Raw genomic sequence first — 8,642 nt, 5'->3', positions numbered from 1 at the left:
ACCCTGGCTTACTGACTACTCTCCTGCTCTGCGTTTGGTACCTCGTACACTCCTGGTTTGACTCGGCTTGTTCACTACTCTCCTGCTCTGCGTTTGGTACCTCGTACACTCCTGGTTTGACTCGGCTCGTTCACCACTCTTGTTGCTCACGGTGTTTCCGTGGGCAACTACCCCTTTTCCTTTGCTTCTGTGTACCCTTGTCTGTTTGTCTGTCGTGCACTTATTGAGCGTAGGGACCGTTGCCCAGTTGTACCCCGTCGCCTAGGACGGGTCGTTGCAAGTAGGCAGGGACTGAGTGGCGGGTAGATTAGGGCTCACTTGTCTGTTTCCCTACCCCCATCATTACAGTTAGATTATAGCAGTCTTAGGCCTCATGCACACGAACATATTTTTGTCCTCCCATAAATACTGGCGTAAATACGGGTCCTTGGTCACACGTATTCGACCCGTATCGCACCAGTATTTACGGACCCGTGTCCGTAAATACGGGTCCGGTGTCACCCGTATTCCACCCGTATTTACAGGCACATTTTCGCTGCAAAATTACACTGCAGTAATCGGCAGCCCTTCTCCCTATCAGTGCAGAATAGAGAGAAGGGACAGCCCTTTCCGTAAGAAATTCATACTTACCCGGCCGTTGTCTTGGTCACGCGTCCCTCTCTTGACATCCAGTCCGACCTCCCTGGATGACGTGGCAGTCCATGTGACCGCTGCAGCCTGTGATTGGCCTGTGATTGGCTGCAGCTGTCACATGGGCTGAAACGTCATCCCAGGAGGCCGGAATGGAGGAAGAAGCAGGGAGTTCTGGGTAAGTATGAACTTCTATTTTTTTTACAGGTTTATCTATATTGTGATCGGAAGTCACTGTCCAGGGTGCTGAAACAGTTACTGCCTATCGTTTAACTCTTTCAGCACCCTGGACAGTGACTATTTACTGACGTCACCTAGCAACGCTCCCGTAATTACGGGTGCACACACGTAGTCACCCGTAATTATGGGAGCCCTATAGACTTCTATGGGCCTGCCCGTGCTATAATTACGGCCTGAAATAGGACATGTTCTATATTTTTCAACGGCACAGGCACCTTCCCGTAAGCATACGGGGAGGTACCCGTGGCCAATAGAAGTCCATGGGCCCGTAAAAACGCACCGTAATTATGGACCGTAATTACGGGCGTTTTTATGTTCGTGTGCATGGGGCCTTAGGCTGGGTTCACACGAGCATGTTACGTCCGTAATGGACAGAACGTATTTCGGCCGCAAGTCCCGGACCGAACACACTGCAGGGAGCCGGGCTCCTAGCATTATAGTTATGTATGACGCTAGGAGTCCCTGCCTCTCCGTGGAACTACTGTCCCGTACTGAAAACATGATTACAGTACGGGACAGTTGTCCTGCAGCGAGGTAGGGACTCCTAGCATCGTACATAACTATGATGCTAGGGCTAGGAGCCCGCCTCCCTGCAGTGTGTTCGGTCCGGCACTTGCGGCCGAAATACGTTCCGTCCATTACGGACGTAACATGCTCGTGTGAACCCATCCTTAAATAGTAGCTTGTAGTATACTCCTGTTGCTAAACCGTGCGTTGTTTTTTTTATAATAACACTATATTAACCAGTTCAGGACCGGGCTATTTTGAGCCTTCAGGACCAGACACCGTTTACCCTTTTTAGCACACGTTAGTTAAATGGCTATAACTTTTTTATTTTTTCGGCTAGCGATGTGATTTTTGCAATGTTTTTTTCCCTAGACAATGCAGGTTTATTTTTTTTATCATTTTTATACACATCCTTTTTTCTATTTTAGAATTTTGCGGCCGTCCGACCCAAAAATCACGGCCGTGCACATGGCTACGGTCGTGTGCATGAGGCCTAAGATAAGTAAAACATAAAAACTGTAAGATGGTGTATTCTGTCCCAGACCTTAGTTATTGCAAGTATAAAAACATTCCCTCTTTTTTTCTCTTCTTTCCCAAAAAGATGATGCAGAATTTTATTAAAGAGAGATTCACGGCCATAAATATGCATGATACAAAGGGACAGATACAGAAAAGGCATGTGTTAGACAGAGTTAATACCCTTGCTTAAATAAATACATAAAAAAATTATAAATAACAGAACCACACTGTACACCTAAACAATATTGCTACACTGCACACCTCGGCATGATATCAGGTTGCACACTTTAACCCCTTCGCGACATTTGTCGTATGGATATGTCATGGAAAGCCAGTGCTTCCCGCATTTTGCCGTATCTATAAGACAAATGGATGGCACAGGATCAGAAGCTGAGTTTGTGCCATCATCACCGGATGTCAGCGGTGTAATACAGCTGACATCCGGCTGTAATGGCAGGGACCAAAATTAGCTTAGATCCCCGCCATTAACCCCTAAATGCAGCGGTCAAAAGCAATCGCTGCATTTAAGGAGATTGCAGCTCATCGGCACCCCAGCAATGAAATTGCCTGGACTCCGGTGGCTGCAATGGCACCGGAGGCCTAATACTGGCCTCCCGGTCTGCCTTTCATGCAATTTGTTCAGGTCCTGCCAGGAAGCGGGTCCTGAAAGGCTTTCGTAGCCGACAGCAAGATGGTGCCAGCTGACATCCACCTGTAACGGCAGGAATCTTAGCTAGCTCCGATTCCTGCCAATAACCCCTTAGATGCAGCGATCTAAAGCGATCGCTGCATCGAGGTTGCTAGCAGATCGGCAGCCTTGCCATGCAATCAGTGCTGCCGACTGCTGCTATGCCAACAGGAGGCCTAACAATGGCCTCCTGCTCTGCCATTATGGAAGCCGATTAGGCCCCACCGGGAAGCAAAGCCTAATTGGCTTGCTGTCAGTCAATGACTGACAAATCTAATACATTGCACTACAATGGTAGTGCAATGTATTAGAAAAAATCAGACAGTTGGACCTTCAAGTCCCCTAGAAAAAGTATAAAAAAGTGAAAAAAAGTGAAAAAAAACAAACCATAATAAATGCTTTGTAAAAAAATAAATAAACCATACATTTTTGGTATCACCACGACCGTAACGGCCTGAACTATAAAAATATAATTTTATTTATTCCACGCGGTAAACGGCGTAGAAAAAAAACGTTACCAGAATTTCTGTTTTTTGGTCACTTTGCCCTACAAATATTGGAATAAAAAGTGAACAAAAAGCTGCATGATCTAAAAATGGTACCTATAAAAACTATAGCTCATCTCGCAAAAAATAAGCCCTTCATACAGCTTCACCGACGAAAAAACGAAAACGTTATGGTTCTCACAACTAGTCGACATGAAAAATACATTCTTTTTACAAAAGTAATTTTATTGTGCAAAAAGTTGTAAAACATAAAAAAGTGCTATAGATTTGGTATCGCCAGAATCGGACTGACCCACAGAATAAAGTAACGCATGGTGAACGCTGTATAAAAAAAACAATGCCAGAATTGCAGTTTTTTTGGTTACCTGACCTCTCAAAAAATAGGATAAAAAATGATCAAGAAGTTGCATGTACCCCAAAATGGTACCAATAGAAACGAAAGCTTATCCCGCAAAAAAAACAGCCCTTATACCACTACATCTATGAAAAAATAAAATTAGTTAAGGCTCCAATAAGTCAGGAAATAAAAAATATGCTGTTGTGCTGGCCCGAGGGGAACATTTCTTCTGTTTCAAGAGGCAAATTATCAAGGCCCTAAAATTAGGGAACCAGGAAGGGTAGGGCCCAAACATATCTGCTGGAAGTGAGGGAGCCCGTATACCAACCAGGATAACACTTCCCAGCAAAATTCCCCAAACTGCATAGGTGCAGAGTGTGTAGAAAAAGGGGGATAAGGAAGGACCTTTACCAGTGCGACACTGGCCTGTGTATAAAGGATTGCTTCACAGTGTAACACACATCTATGAATTTATTTTTTTTATTTTTTTTAACCCATTGTTATACCACATGACTATGCCCCTGATGTACTCTGCCCAGCTTACATGTACCCCCACATTATAAACTGAAATACCAGTAATACTTCAAACACAACTACTATCAAGCAAAATCCAAATTTCAAAGGGCGATGCCTCCGCTCCTAACCCTACGGCGTGCCCAAACAACAGTTTACTTCCACATATATGGCATCGCCATACCCGGGACAACCTTTTTAACAATTTTTGGGGTGTGTGTCTCCAGTGGCACAAGCTGGGCACAACATATTTGCCACTGAAATGGCATATCTGGAAAAAAAATTATTTATTACTTTGCACCATCCACAGCGCAATCATTTATGGAAAACACCTGTGGGGTGAAAATGCTCACTACACCCCTTAATAAATGCCTTGAGGGGTGCCGTTTCCAAAATGGGGTCACTTCCCAGGGGTTTCTTTTATTATTTCACATTAGAGCCCTGCAATTGTGAATCAGTTTGTAAATTGCCAAGTTGGGCCTCAATTTAACATGGTACTCTTTCACTCCTGAGTCTTGTCAAATGTCCAGGCAAAAGATTAGGGCCACATGTAGGGTTTTTCTAAAACCGGGAAACACAGCATAATAATTAGAGACCTGTCTTTTCATGGTGGCACAAGCTGGGCACCACACATTGGCATATCTATAGAAAAAAAAATCCCATTTTCTCTCTGAAACATCGAGTGCACACTAATTTCTGCAAAACATCTGCGGGGTTAACCTGCTCACTACACTCCTAGGTGAATACCTTGAGGGGTGTAGTTTCCAAAATGTGGTCACTTCTGGGGGGGGGTTCCATTGTTTTGGTCCCACAGGGGCTTTGTAAATGTGACATAGCGACCAGAGACCTATCCAGCAAAATCTGCACTCTAAAAGCCAATAGGCGCTCCTTCTCTTCTGATCCTTGCCGTGTGCCCAATCAGCAGTTTATGACCACAAATGGAGTTTTGCCATACTCGGGAGAAATTGCTTTACAAATGTTAGGGTTCTTTTTTCCTTTATTTGTTAAGAAAATTAAAAATTTGGAGCTAAAGCTGCGTCTTATTGAAGAAAAAGGATTGTTTTTATTTTCACTGCCCAATTCTATTAAGCTTGGTTCTGGTACAGTATATATGTATGAGCTTGTTTCTGGAGCAGTTTATATAAAGGATATATTTATAATAACAAAATTGCAGGGCAGATGGAATTGTTTTCAATTCATTATATATTGAATGGGAACCTGTAAACTACCTGAGTTTTAACCCCTTTGATTCGCCACCATGCAGTAATATATGACCTGACAATATTTCCAAACATTCCCCTGTAGGTATTTTTCGGATGCAGCAAAATCTATAAAATCAACTTTTAAAACAGTGCACACTATATGCTAATTACTCATTAAAGGGTCATGGGGCGATGCCGCTATCCTGAAGAGTCACATATTCCTGCCTCCAAACTCACCTTTCCATGCTTGATTGACATTTCCTTGGCTGTTCTACATCACTGGCAGCCTCCTACAACTTTCTTGGATGCGCCATTGCCTTGTACTTCTTGGGCGCGGCCGTGCAGTGAGTTGTACTCTGCCCGGCTACATTGCTGCACTATGCATGTCAGTGGAGTACAAGGCAATGGCGCATCAGCAAGAGTTGGAGGAGGCTGCTAGTGATGTAGAGCAGCTAGAGGAATGTCAATCAAGATTTGGGGGGTTCCATTTCAATTTTCGCCTCAGACAGCGGAAAAGCTAGAATTGACCCTGCATACATACATACATACATACAGTCCCTATATAGATACATTACACAAATACACACAAAAAGCATCTCTCCTGGTAGAAGTTCCAGATTCCATGTGGTGTCTCCTGTAGTAGTGCTCTGTTATTGGCCAGAAATATTGAGATGAGGAGGTCCATCCCATGGATCCTCCTTGTGTACACACCTGTGTGAGTTGATGGAAGAGAAAAATTGAGAGGTGTTTATTAACCCCTTAACTACCAAGCAAATTTTCGTCTTTTCGGTTTCATTTGTTCCTCCTTGCCTTCCAAGAGCCATATCTTTTTTATTATTCCTGTGGAGCGGACTTGCAAAAAAAAAAAAACTGCAATTCCTTCATTGTACTTTGGGTTTTGTTTTTATGGCGTTCACTGTGCGGTAAAAACAACATGTTAATTTTACTCTGCAGGTCAATACGTAAGCAAAAACTAGACTACACAAGAATAAATCAAACATCTTGTGATGCAAAGTTATGAAACTAATGGACTAATAGTGAATGATTTTAGTAAGTAAACAATTTTGTAGAAGATTAAGACAAAAAAGTTCTCAGCATTCTTTCAAAAATATTTGCCATATTATCCAATAGTCACATAAGATGTACTCCATGATTTACGCATATCTCATACAAAAAAGGAGTTTCCCGCCTTAATAAATTATATACAGTGAAGGAAATAAGTATTTGATCCCATGCTGATTTTGTAAGTTTGCCCACTGTCAAAGACATGAACAGTCTAGAATTTTTAGGCTAGGTTAATTTTACCAGTGAGAGATAGATTATATAAAAAAAAAAAAAAAGAAAATCACATTGTCAAAATTATATATATTTATTTGCATTGTGCACAGAGAAATAAGTATTTGAGCCCTTTGGCAAACAAGACTTAATACTTGGTGGCAAAACCCTTGTTGGCAAGCACAGCGGTCAGACTTTTTTTGTAGTTCATGATGAGGTTTGCACACATGTTAGATGGAATTTTGGCCCACTCCTCTTTGCAGATCATCTGTAAATCATTAAGATTTCGAGGCTGTCGCTTGGCAACTCGGATCTTCAGCTCCCTCCATAAGTTTTCGATGGGATTAAGGTCTGGAGACTGGCTAGGCCACTCCATGACCTTAATGTGCTTCTTTTTGAGCCACTCATTTGTTGCCTTGGCTGTATGTTTCGGGTCATTGTCGTGCTGGAAGACCCAGCCACGAGCCATTTTTAATGTCCTGGTGGAGGGAAGGAGGTTGTCACTCAGGATTTGATGGTACATGGCTCCATCCATTCTCCCATTGATGCGGTGAAGTAGTCCTGTGCCCTTAGCAGATAAACACCCCCAAAACATAATGTTTCCACCTCCATGCTTGACAGTGGGGACGGTGTTCTTTGGGTCAAAGGCAGCATTTCTCTTCCTCCACACACGGCGAGTAGAGTTAATGCCAAAGAGCTAAATTTTAGTCTCATCTGACCACAGCACCTTCTCCCAATCACTCTCAGAATCATCCAGATGTTCATTTGCAAACTTCAGATGGGCCTGTACATGTGCCTTCTTGAGCAGGGGGACCTTGCGGGCACTGCAGGATTTTAATCCATTACGGCATAATGTGTTACCAATGGTTTTCTTGGTGACTGTGGTCCCAGCTGCCTTGAGATCATTAACCATTTCCCCCCGTGTAGTTTTCGGCTGAGCGCTCACCTTACTCAGGATCAAGGATACCCCACGAGGTGAGATTTTGCATGGAGCCCCAGATCGATGTCGATTGACAGTCATTTTGTATGTCTTCCATTTTCTTACTATTGCACCAACAGTTGTCTCCTTCTCACCCAGTGTCTTACTTATGGGTTTGTAGCTCATTCCAGCCTTGTGCAGGTCTATGATCTTGTCCCTGACATCCTTAGAAAGCTCTTTGGTCTTGCCCATGTTGTAGAGGTTAGAGTCAGACTGATTAATTGAGTCTGTGGACAGGAGTCTTTTATACAGGTGACCATTTAAGACAGCTGTCTTTATTGCAGGCACCAAGTTGATTTGGAGCGTGTAACTGGTCTGGAGGAGGCTGAACTCTTAATGGTTGGTAGGGGATCAAATACTTATTTCTCTGTGCACAATGCAAATAAATATATCTAATTTTGACAATGTGATTTTCTTTTTTTTATTTTATATAATCTATCTCTCACTGGTAAAATTAACCTAACCTAAAAATTCTAGACTGTTCATGTCTTTGACAGTGGGCAAACTTACAAAATCAGCAAGGGATCAAATACTTATTTCCTTCACTGTAATCTTTCTTAAATGTAAGTTAATACATAAGGAGTTAATTAATCACTTTTCTGACAGATTTGCCCTTATAATCAAAAGGGAAATAAACTGGTCCTTATTTAAATTAACATATAGTGACAATATACTGTGATATTACAAAGTTTTAAATTAGCAAATATTGACAACTAGAAATTGACAAATGGAAGAAAACATGCCTTGTGGCGCTTCGCTGTTGGTCAAATTTCCTATAAGCCAGGTTTCCGCTCTATAAAATAATAGAATCTTAAATGCTGAAGTACAGATCAATATTTTAACCTCCATAGTCTTATAGAAGATAAATACGACTTTATAATAGAAACATTGCCCATCTGTGAAGCAAAATGTCAAAGTGAAATTTCAAAGTTTTGCTCACCTCTAGTGAAGACGTATAATAGCAATTATCTACTTCTAAAAATGCTGAGAATGTACCAAACTAGTTACTAACCTATGAATGGAGCTTCCAGGAAAGGAATCTGCTATGATCGGAGCGCCCCTCTCCAACTCATGCTCAGCTTGTGTTTCTTCCAGGGGGATGTCTTTAGGCCCACCCAGCTTTTGATTGCTCCTTGGATATTTTGAATTATGTATTATTTCACATAAGACAATATATTAAGTAGAATTCTAACTAGATTTCGTAATAATAAAATATGCGACTAATCTTGGTAAAAAGAGTTTGCAT

Source organism: Rhinoderma darwinii, chromosome 1 (genome assembly GCF_050947455.1).
Source record: "Rhinoderma darwinii isolate aRhiDar2 chromosome 1, aRhiDar2.hap1, whole genome shotgun sequence".
NCBI classification, from domain to species: Eukaryota; Metazoa; Chordata; class Amphibia; order Anura; family Rhinodermatidae; genus Rhinoderma; species Rhinoderma darwinii.
Note: the sequence above shows the minus strand (reverse complement) of the source record.